Source organism: Lonchura striata, chromosome 3 (genome assembly GCF_046129695.1).
Source record: "Lonchura striata isolate bLonStr1 chromosome 3, bLonStr1.mat, whole genome shotgun sequence".
Taxonomy (NCBI): Eukaryota; Metazoa; Chordata; class Aves; order Passeriformes; family Estrildidae; genus Lonchura; species Lonchura striata.
Window position 1 is genome coordinate 36,916,204 of NC_134605.1, and position 12,395 is coordinate 36,928,598.

At 35.2% G+C, this 12,395-nt stretch overlaps 1 protein-coding gene across 1 annotated transcript in view; it reads right to left on the reverse strand.

The window, feature by feature from the left end:
* The window catches only part of PRKN (parkin RBR E3 ubiquitin protein ligase), a 681,559-nt gene that overhangs the window by 595,266 nt on the left and 73,898 nt on the right, over nt 1-12,395 (reverse strand). The gene's annotated exons all lie outside the window — the stretch shown is intronic.

Here is a 12,395-nt window from a genome sequence, read left to right on the forward strand (position 1 = left end):
GCTGCTATTCAAGCAACGCCTGCCTTTATGATAATATGGCTGTCTAGCTCTAAAACTTGCCTCACCAAACATATCATCATATCTATCCTGTGTAATGACCCAAAACTCAAAAAAGGTAATATTTTTCAAAATCAGTAATAATAAGTAATATTTTCATGACCAGACAGTTTCAGTATACAAAGAAGCTACATTTCCTAGAAAAGTCCAACAAGTAGCAATACTATCACTGTGAATGTGTCTCACTTCACTCCCCCTACCGTTTCACATAGTCCAGCTTTTTATAGCAATTCACTATTCCATGGAGGAACATCATATTATCTACTCAGGTATTCAAAATTCTCATGGCAATCTACCTGGGTGTCTAGGATACCTCTGAGATGGGTCATGTGCCACGGCAGATGCGTCCAATAGAACCCTTGTACCAGCAGGCCAGTGAGTACTGAAGGGACAATTGTTGGAGAGTGATCAGTTAGCAACATGAAGAAACTTCTCTTAAAAATTGTTGATTTTGTCTTCATTGATAAATATTATGTAAATTTAAAGCTAAATTTAAATGTGGCATTTAAGCTGAAAACTATAGTTCTGATGAAAAACTAGCTTAAAGGCACTATAACAAAAAATCCAGTTGTTCTGGTTTGTAAGATAAGCTTGTATTCTATTTGCCATCTGTTGGAGGTTGGGCAGGTTCCAAGAACAATGGTTTGCTCCGAAGAGGTAATGGTTTGTTAATGGGCCATTGACTGACTCACTGCAGGGCTGGTAACGTAACACCATCCCATTGTGAGATGCTCCACCCAGAGGGGGAAGCCAAGCACTTTTTTATTGGAAAAAGGGGTACCTTTTGGGAGACAGAGCAGCTCTCTCTCTTTACGGGATTTCCCAGAGAAGCAGCTCCTTCGGCGAGATTTCCCAGAGAAGCAGCTCCTTCGGCAGGACTCCCGAGAGAAGCAGCCGGAGCGCGGTGAGGCGGCGGCGGCGGAGCTCAGAGGCAGCCCCGGCGCAGAGGAAGACCGGCCCCACTGCCACCAGATCTTCAGAGGAAACTATACCCTTCTAAAGATCACCACTGCAGCTGCAATTCATCAGCCACTGCAAGAGGAGCAGCTATCATTTCAACCGGACTGCTATTAACACCCCGAATCCTCAGAGTGTCAGGTTGTGGACTTTATCACTAGTTTTGTTTGTACCGATTGCATTTGCCTTTTTTTTTAAATTGTTATCTAGTTTTCTCCTAGTAAAGAATTGTTACTCCCATTCCCATATCTTTGCCTGAGAGCCTTTTAATTTAAAAATCCTAGTAATTCGGAGGGAGGGGGTTTACCTTCTCCATTGCACAGGAGGCTTTTTGCCCTCCTTCACAGACTCCTGTCTTGTCAAACCAAGACACCAGTAAGTCAGTAGCTCTCTCCAGTTCCAGTAAGTACAGAAGACTTTTTTAAAAATTCCTTGAATTATGGTATTTGTTTCCTATCTTACTCTGAACAAGCCCAAATCTTTCACATCCAGAAAAAAAAAAAAAAATTTAATCTAACACTGTTTTCTGGAAAATACTAATTTCTGCTACTGAAATTACTTATTTATGTTTGCTTTAAACAAAACAGATACTGATAAGATGGTTTTAGATGCAATCCTGTAACAACTGTTTTCTTTTTGTTTGATTTTTTTGCAGTACTAATTCCCAAGCTATACTGACAAACAAGGTCCACTGTGAGCTTCTAGAAGATCTTTGTTCATTAAGTGACTCCACTTAGCATAATGCTGTTGGCAGTGGGGACTTTTGTTATTTATTGACAGCAGATTATTCATTACCAAAACAATTATTTCTTTGAACATAATTGAAAACAGTACACAAGCCATCCAAATAGTTTGTCCTCTCCCAGGCTAATTTTAAATGGGTGGGTACAACTTGAACAGAGCACAGTATTTACTTTACCACTACTAATAATATACAGGCTGTAAAGCCCATTTCCCTCAGTTTCTTAGATGGTATAACACATACACAGCTACCTCTAAATGCAAACTTAACAGATGTTTTCCAGATTTAGGGTTTTTTCCTAAGAATCACTTTCAAGGTTTGCACTCTTACAGCAGAATTGATGAAAATATGATTGCTTTTCATGACTCCTCCTCTGCTGCTGGGTAGGCACATTAAAAAGACATAGCTGTCTATCTCAATGTACCCATGCCATAGTAAAATGTGTGTTATTTACTGATAAAAACCACATGACAGCAGTTTAAAAACAGGATTTATTCTGTCAGTCAAATTAGGGAGGCAGAATATCCTCTATGCCAAGTGATTACTGTCTGGGTCTAAGTGTGGCAAACTGCCAGATCAATTATACTGGTAGAGAAGAGGAAATATGAAGACAGATTGGCTCAATTCTAAGTAGAAGCATCACTAAAAAAGAAACCCAGGGACACTTTAATGCAACATCCAATTACTTAAAAGTGCATCTTCAGCCTACAGTGCAGTTTTTGTTTATATGTTTTCTTTCTACATTGAGTATTAAAAGGGAAATCAGCATAGAGTTGGACAAAGCAGGATGTAAATAAAAACCACATGGATACAACCTGTACCTTGATGCTTCTAAGATGTAAATTTCTGAATGTCAGTTTCTATAACAAAAGCCTAGAAATACCATGGGAGAATAGAAGAAGATACCCAATAACATTTCAGATGTAATCCTGCTAAAATAGTGTTCCTTACCCCTTTGATCAGTAATTGATTTCAAAGGGAAAGGAAATGGCTAGATTACTTTTCATACCCAAGTTGCTCCTCTACTACTCATTATTTTATGGATAATTTACCTTTCCCAATACTGCAGGAAAAAGGAGGGCAGTAGAGCTGTTCAGATTAAAGCCAGCTAAAACTGATCTATGATGTTAGCTTCCTTATCATAAGGGGAAATTAGAAAAATGCAGATAAATGTGTTTGGTCTTTTCTTACTTTTATTATTAATAGTGGAATTCATCCTCTCAGTTGCACATCTTTATTTCAGGTTCTTACAATTGATGTGGGGAACATGCATGGGGAATGTGAGTTTCCAAGAAAAGACCAAGAAAAGAATTTACTATTCTAGAGGACAAATTCATCAGCTTTGTATCGTATGGTCTGATCAGTCTTTAGATGAAGCCTTAAAGAAAATTATTCTGATAAATGTTGCTCAGGTTAATGATCCATAGGTGGTGCAAATTAGTGTCTGATCATTATTTCATATCAAAATGATGTTGTTTTGAATGACACATCTAAAAACCTGCAGCCCTCACTATCATAAATATTATGGGGCAAAATTAAAAATCAGTATCTAGAAATAGATAAAATACAGTAATATTAAATAATGAAGAAACTTTCAGGATTTCATGTGGGGATAAGTATATGATGTTGTTTTTGCATGAAACTACTAGATTTCTATTTTACAAAACTTTGGAAAGCACTAAAGTTGAGATGTGCAGAAATGTGAAACCATTAAGTTTAAGATATTTGCACCAAAGCAAAAGGAAAACTAGACCTATTATTTGAAGCCTGCTGCATGAGGACTATTAAAAAGATGCACAATATATTAGGTCTTAAAAGATATTTTTCCTAGACTTTGAAGAATGCTTATTAAAAAAAAAAAAAAAAGGAATGAAACAAGTGTTTTACGGAGACTCAGAAACTGTAAAAAGGAAAAAAAAAAAAGATAATAGTTTGAGAGCTTTAATGTTTTTTGAATCATTAGGAAGAATTCTTCATCTTTAACAGAAGAGCGATTTAAAATGAGAATTATAGCTAGAAGAATTTGAAAATAAGCACAGGAGAATCTAATGCTAAGCACTGTCAGTTTGCACTCCATTTGCCATTTTTAACACACTAATATGAAAATGTATTTATAGTCCATAAATCTATCTTATGAATACAAAGTATTCAAAAGAAAACTAAAACTTTATACAATATATAAAACTGTTTAACTGATAGCTTTAACTCAGGAATCATTGTACCCCAAAGTATTCATTGTAAGGGGTCCATTTAGCATAACATAAGAAACAGGAGGCAAAATACCATTCAGTTAACTGCAGCTCTGAGCAACTGTTCAGTTTCAATCTAGCCTATCAATGTGGGAAATTGTATTTCCATCTTGAACGTGTAATCAAGTGAATACAACTCTCTCTATTTCCACTTTATACATGTAGTACATGAAACAAGAAAGATCAGTGGTGGAATGGTGTCATTTTTTCTGGGGTTATTCTTTCCAAAAGGATACTGAAAAAAGATGAGGCGAATGAGCTGTGTGAATAACTGAAAATTAGAAGTAAGATCCATTATAATTAAACAACAAAACTGCAATCTGTGGTGTTTTGGGTTTTTAACCACAAAGAGGTTAAAATTTATGTAACTGCCAATAAACAGAGACTAGAATATAATTATATACATATAAGTATTTTTCTGCTGAGGACAACTTACTACTGAAAGAATTTACCCAAGTACAGAAAGGGATACTTCATTATTTGAAGCTCTTTAAAGATGACCAGACATATTTCTTGAAGAGATTCTACAGTCCAGACAGAAGTTTTGGTCATAAACCAGAAACTAGTAAGCAACATTCTTTGACCTCTGTTCAATAGATCAAACCTGATGATTGATAATGGCCCTATGGTGGTATAACACTGTATGCATTTTAAATGTTTCTACACATTACCATTTACTCTTCCTAATGTATCTCAGGACCCAGAGCGATGACTCTTCCTTCATGACTGCCTTATCATTATCACTTATCAGTAAGTAATTTCATTTCCCTTTGTCAAGAAAATTCAAGATATATTTCTCACAGAATGTAACTGAAGTTGATCCAGTAATTGAGTCAGGCAGAGCACCTTCTGAAACTCTAATGCTTAAGAAAGATGTGTCACACTTTAGGCCAGTAGAGGAATACACATGTGTAGAAGCTGAGGATGGCCATCTGCTTTCTAAGGCAAGTGGGAATAGACAGCAGTCTGAAGCACCTGACAAGGCCCACAGCTCCTGCTCCTGTGAGCCAGGAGTACTCTCCCATTGATTTTTTTTCTGTTCGTTCTTATCACAGAGGAAACCCTAACTGGCTCTAAATGCAACCACAGAATCTGTGTGCACTTTGTTCACAGACTGAAAAAAATCAGTATTTTCTATGATACTTGTCTGACTCCCTTGCTTCTGCCTCTATCTAAATCACTTGGAAGGTACAGTCAGGCATACTGCTGGCATATACATCCCAGTGAATAAGTAGGCCAGCAGAGCCCTTCCTGAACCTACAGATGAGACATGCCTGAAATATTAAGGATACGTAGTTAATAATTCACACTGGAAATGCTGTAATTAAGATCGCATGCATTTTTTTTGCTACATCTACTTATGTGGCAAATTTATAGGCTAGATAAGCTATTTAATTATAAGATCACATCATAGTCAAATATCAGTCAAATTACTCATTATTAATGTTGCATCCCTACTTTCCTGAAATTTGCTTTATGTGGCACTATGATTTATATGACAGTTTTATATTTATGAAGTCTTGTACATTATGGTGAACAGTTCAGTCTTCATGTTAACAAACACAAAAAGAAATTATTTGAGGAACAGCATTGGCTTTTAATGCAAGAACTCAAAACCGTACTTAATACAGTAATTCAAATGTCTAGACATCTGCTATAATACTACTTTGGATTTCTTTTACAGCACTAAGTTGCTCACTGACTCACTACAATCAGTTACCCTTCAAGTACTGCAAAGCAAACCTTATCAATAGCTGAAATTAAACGTATTGCTACAGACAGTAGGCAGATTTCAGTCTAATTGAAACAATTAATGTCATTGTCAAGTAGTAATAATTAAAATCCTGAGGAGGAAATGTTTGGAGTGATGATGTTTCTCCTCCCAAGTCACTGTTATGTGTGATAGCAGGGGCCTTTCTATCCAGGAGGTGGCTAAACACCTGCCTGCCCATGGGAAGCAGGGAATTAATTCCTTGTTTTGGTTTGCTCGCATACATGGCCTTCAACTGTCTTTAGCTCAACACACAACTTCTCTCACACTCTTCTGATTCTTTCCCCTATCTCGCCACGGAAGGGAAGTGAATGAGCAACTGTGTGGGGATAGTTGCCAGCTGGGATTAAAACACAACAGTAATATAAAGTTTTACCCAGTGGATGTTTGTCACCTGGAAGATCTACAGAAACATGTCACCAGGCTAATTCCTTAGCAGATGAATAAATAAATCAACATTCTTTATAATTACATCCCTTCACTCTGAGCTATGATTTATTCCAGTTCCGGGAACAGCTGTTCTTCCTTGTGTACTACCTTGTAATTTGGACATTTACATTCTAGTGACCCTTCTTGAGGCAAAATGTACCTTATATTTTACCAGCTGTTTACCAAAAAAAATGGTCTACTTTTCAAGCTGTGCAGTGATCCAAAAAGGGTTTCAGTAAAGGTCCAGTTGTTATAAGGGAAACATGAACTTACTATTACTGAAAAATGAATACTTGCATGACTGCCAGCATTTGAATGAAGTGACATCTGGTCAAGCTGTCCTCAATATACATAGATTCACAGACCTGTCAGTCATGGTGCTAAGCAAGGTATTTGGAGGACTTCCAGAAAATCTTAAGGACACAAACTACACTATAGAAGACATGTCATTCCAAAGATTACATACTAGGGCACAAAACAACTTTCTTTTTAAAAAGATGTGAGCAATTCCCAGGTAATACAGGAATGGATTCAAGTTCTTCTGAAGTAATATTACTACAAAGCCAAATCTCTGGGGATTCATTTAGAAAATCTTATCATAGGTATAATGAGTGCATGCTGTGTGCATTATTCTAGCTAATATATCCAACTCTCTTCCTTTAGTGCCAAAGTAAATCTTGCTATCATTCAGAATAAAATATGATACTTCATCTGAAAAAAAAATATTTCTAAGAAACAAAAATAGCTTCTTGAACAGGCAAAAGTAAATGGTCAATGGTATCAGCTCCTCTTGTCTTCATATAAGTGTGTTTGGGTACTATCATAAAGCAAACCATTGAAGGCAGTACAAATATAGCAGATAATTAAGCACAGGAAGAGAACTTCTACTAAAATCAATGGATTTGCATGACTTCATATCAAGTAAAGTCATGTTTCAGCAGCATGGAATCCTTGTACTGAGAAAGCAGAAGTTGATTTTCTGCATTCTTTGAAAGTGAAGGGAGAAATATGAAAGACTGTATAATGGACCTCAATACATTACTTGGTGTCTTTTTTTTTCAAAGGACATCATTCAGTATTTGAAACAACTCTTGGTTCAATTACTTCATTCTCCCATGTAGCAACTAGATGCAGTAAAAGAGCATCCTTTTTCTGAATTCCATCTGCAGTAATTGAACTAATTCATCAGTCTTAACAAAGTCAATAGCTTTGTCCTCCAGTCCCTTCCACTCAAACCCATCAACCATGCCATAAAGGAAGATAACTCAGTGATCATGGAACTCTGAACATCTTTTTCTTACTGTATAATTGAAGTTTGACGTGTTTTGTTTTCTATTGCTTTGTGTGTGTGTGGTTTTTGTTTTACTGTATATCCTCTATATCATTTGCAGTTATAAATGACTAAGAGGGAAATCTGGAATTCACAAAGCACAGACTTCCTTGCCAGCTTCAACAATTATTTCAAAGATTGATATGCAGGTTCAGTAATGCCTTGTCACTCAAAAGAACTCTATTTATTGTCTCTCTCTCTACAGTGAAACCATTCTTCAGTATTATCCCTCACTGCATGTGTCAAGGTCTATGAACACTGTGAAAAGAATTCCATTTTTTTAACCCAAAACATATATTCATTATGTAAACAATCTTCTTAAAATAGGAAAGAAAACCAAAAGAACGTCAAAACATTACAGTTTGCTACCTCACTGCCTGACTGAGTAAGGAGCAGCTCTGTTCATAGATCTCAAGGAGAATGGCTTTCACCTTCCTTTATTTTTCACACTGATCATCTCTTCATTCTGGAGCTATAGGTGACCAGACTGTTCCCCTTTGTTTGAATTGGGTAATATTCTTCTAAATTTGCCTTTTTCCTTAACTTGCTAAAAAAAAAGTGTTTCTTTCCTGCACATGGAGTTCTGTTTTTCCAGTTGCATCCATGAGTGGTTGAAAGGTAACAATGAAAAAAAGAAGCCTATATCAGTTGTATGAAAGAAGCCTCCATAAGCCCAGCAGAACAGAGCTGCTGACTACTGTATACAGACAAATCTATTTAACTTTTTCTGAACTTCAGCAGTTCACACAAAATTTTAACATACTAAATATGCATTTTTTTATATGAAGAGATGACAAAAATGTTCTACTACATCTCTACAATTAGCTGATTTAGGTATTTTGTGCAAAGTTCAAGAATAGAGCTGGTCTGGAGCTACAGATTTAATATATTCACTTTCACTTATAATAAAAAAATAGATTTTTTTTTTCCTTGCAGATTATATACACATTAAAAAATAACAAAACCAGTACTTGCCAATGCTACCATGGGTACCTTTCCTTTGGTGATATTAACTACAAAACCCAAATTGTGAAGACAACTAAGGCACTGAGAATATAAAAGAATTCAAATGTATGTAAAAATGTGGGTTTAGTTTAGTTTCTGAGGTAAACTGACTAAAACAATTTTTGCCTTTTCTTCCCTCTACTAACTTTTGAGTTCATTGATTTTCAAACTAATTCCAAAAGCAGAGTAGAAATACCAAAACTTATAATTCCTAAGGGAAACCTCAGAGATGTATAGATCAGAAGATATTAAATCATTACTTTCTGGGGACAAAAATCAAACAGAAGGTGGATATTATGCATTCCACTGTGTATAAGCCTACTTGTACAAGCCGTCTGTGGAAACTACCATTACAAAATATGACAAGAGATACCACAAACACAGTAAATTAAGCAATATCTTTCTTCTGAATCTCAAGACAGTTGCCACAGATTCGTTATATCATAGAAAAAATCCAAACCAAACAAACTCCCCAAAATCCAAATCACATAAAAGAACTAGGAAAGAGAAGACCTTAACTAAGTAATCTGAGAGCAAGTTCCATGGTATGGACTGTGGTTGCATCTGAACTTCGACTATCAATTAACATTGCCACAGCTCCTTTCCCTGTCCTCATTCCCATTCATTCCTAGAAGACCTCTTCCATAAAGCATACACAACTATCAACCAAACAAGACTAGATCAAAAGCTGCTTAAATTATAACATAGTTATGACTGAGAATGCAAATGCATTTCAATGTTAATTGGGCAGGTTAACTGCAGTGTCTTTGAAAGGGTTAAGGTCTACATTACAACTTCAGTTGACGTATGGCGAATATCATTCCTTGGCTAGGTACCCAGAAAATTTTTATGTAGCTCCACCCATCAAAGCACTGCCTACTCTGTAACATTGTGGGGGGGGCGGGGGAATTATTAGTCTAGGAGCTTTTCCATTGGCAATTCTGATCCAAAAACTTTTTACATGAATGGCACAGTTGAGTGCCATTCATTACAATATGAATTAATTTGACCCAAGTTATTCCTTGTATGTTGTTTAAAGGAAACAGCCATGGCAGATGAGCAATGTGCAGAACTGAAGTAATCATAAAAATATGAGGTTTTTAGTCTATGATGCTAAGCACATGACCCTCATTTAATTTCTATGCCGGCTTTTCTTTCTGATCCTAGGCCATCATATCTCCAAATGACAACACCCATTGCTCTGCAGGGCTTTAGGAGGCGAGTGATTTCATCTACATGAACAAAATTAAATTAGTTGATAATGGTATATCAGCAATTAATGTAGTAGGGTGATTTTGATGCGATTCAAATTTCACCATGACTTTATATATCCATCTACAAATGTCTTGTCATGCAAGTTATAGTTCCTGTCATTAAACTATCATTAAAAGGAATATTTTTTAAAATCAGAAAAAGGAATGCCTGATAAATATAAATACCTGAAGATGTGCTGGATGCCAAATGTTTCTAAACATCTAACATGACAGAATGAGCTGATAATGGATAGAGAGATGACATTTTAAAGTGGAAAAAATGAGATCCAATTTAGGTAAGCATTTATGCTGGTATTTAATTGGAATGCATTTGACTTGTATGAGGCTCAGGCCTATGTTGACCTGTTTAGCCATATTTGCTTGTAGTTCTATTTTATAACTGAATTACAGAAGATTAAATAAACAAAATCTTAAGAATCCCATATCTGCCTTATTTAATCATAGTAAAAAGAAGTACTTTAAGTGCTCGATGCTCTGCACATTTAATCCAGCTTCTGAGAAGATGATGACTGCAATAAGCACTGGATCAGGACATGGATCAGAAATACATGTCAAATACTATTTCCTCCTAATTTGTTCTTAAGTACCTACAGTTATGGAGTAGAATCATGCCTTTCAGTAAGCTATTCTACTCCTCAGCTATTAAGCATCTACTCTTAATAGATGCTTAAACTTTCATATCTTAGCTTCAGGCTACTGCTTGACTCCAGAAAAAGCATAATTAACTTTTGAGATTTTTATGTGCTCAACTCGCTTCTAGACTATTTTAACTTAGCTACTTTGGTCCCACATGCATCTTTTTTGAAAAAGCTTGTATAAATTTTGTATGCTTCCTTTGGTGTTTTCATCAGTTTTATTTTATTCTCTCAAAGCTGTGGATACCATGGAATCAATATAGGGCAATTAACATGCAGTATATTATCTGTTTTATATCTTTATCTTACTCCTTGTGTTCTTTGTTGTCTTTTATGCCTAGTTTTGTAATTATGGACTTTTTTCTAAGGTGTAAGAATTGAACTCTTTTAATCAGAATGAAAACTTCTTGATAATTCATTCTGAAATATAACATCTACTTCTTTAAAGAATAAAGGCAGCTTTTAAATAGCATAAAAGAACAGTACTACGTAGCAGATCACATCAAGTAGACATTACCCTATCCAACTTCAAGAAAGACTGTTCAAATTACTTTGCACTGAGGAAGTCCATATGGCAAAAGCCAGTATATTCTTATTAAGATGTCTGTCATGATGCAAAGTATCTCTTATAAGGAAGCTCACAGTTACTTAAACGGCTAAAAATATTAAAAGGACATATTTTAAATACTGGCAACAACAAATGCTACCCTCATTTAAGAAGGTGCTACAAGATTTCTGAATATCAAAAATACCAAGAAATGTGGCCTGTTATATCAAATATTAGTTTTCTTCAATCCAGTTTTTTTAAACATTCTGTAAGACGGTCAGTATGAGAAAGAAAATTCTATTCAATTTTCCAAAGGTTAGTGACATCTTGTACAAAATGTTTTCCTCTTATGAGGAGAGACTGCAGGAGCTGGGCCTGCTTGGTCTAGAGAATAGAAGACTGAGAGAGGATCTTATCTATACAAATATCTCAAAGGTGGATATCAAGTTCTATGCTATTTTTAGTGGTGCCCAGTGAAAGGATGAGGAGTAGTGTCCATTTTGTTTATTAGGAAAATACTGCATGGAAAGTTTAAAGACCATGCTTACAAAATCAATTTTCAAAGCATTTGTGAGTCTTGCTGACAGTCTTTCTACTCTTAATTTCTATCTACACTTATTTTGTCCAAATCAAGATAAAATAATTTTCTTTGCTTTAGGTGCTTTAAAAAGAAAATATCTATTATATTAAAAGATATAATATCAATTATATTAAAAATAAAGTATTTACTTTTTCCAAAGAACCTCTCAAGTTTGATCCCAAAAGTCTTCTATTTAAAAAACAAATAGGGACTGTAAGAAAAATTGCAGGATTACACTGAAAACATACACTGAAATGAAAGCCACTGAAAGTGCTCTATGACATCTCAAAACAAAAAGAAACATTAAGTTGAAAAGGTACAATTTTTTAATATAAAATCAAATCAGGTTAATGCCAATCAATGAAAATCCCTCAAGTTGAAGAATTGTAACAAGAAATACTAAAGCAATTCTCCAAGATAAACATACTATCAACCAAAAAGGATCAAGGAAATCAACTACAATAAAATACACCAAAAAATTGCCAAAAGCATTGTGAAGTGCATGTAATAGTGAAGAAATTATCATTTCAACACTACAGGACACTTAATTCCTTATGTCCACATCATCATCTACTACTGTGGGAAGTATATTTTTTAACACTTTTCATTCCATGTACACTCTGCACTAAGTTTTTACGTGAAGGAATAGCAGTTTGGTGCTTACATATATTTGGTCTTAAAACTTAACTTTTCAGTACTGTGAGAAGTTTTATTCATAAAAAAGCTTTACATATTTCCTACTGCTTGTAAAGAAGAGGTTTTTTATGAAAGAATTCTCTACTGTGGGATGAAAGAGATTAGCATGTATTCATTAAGATA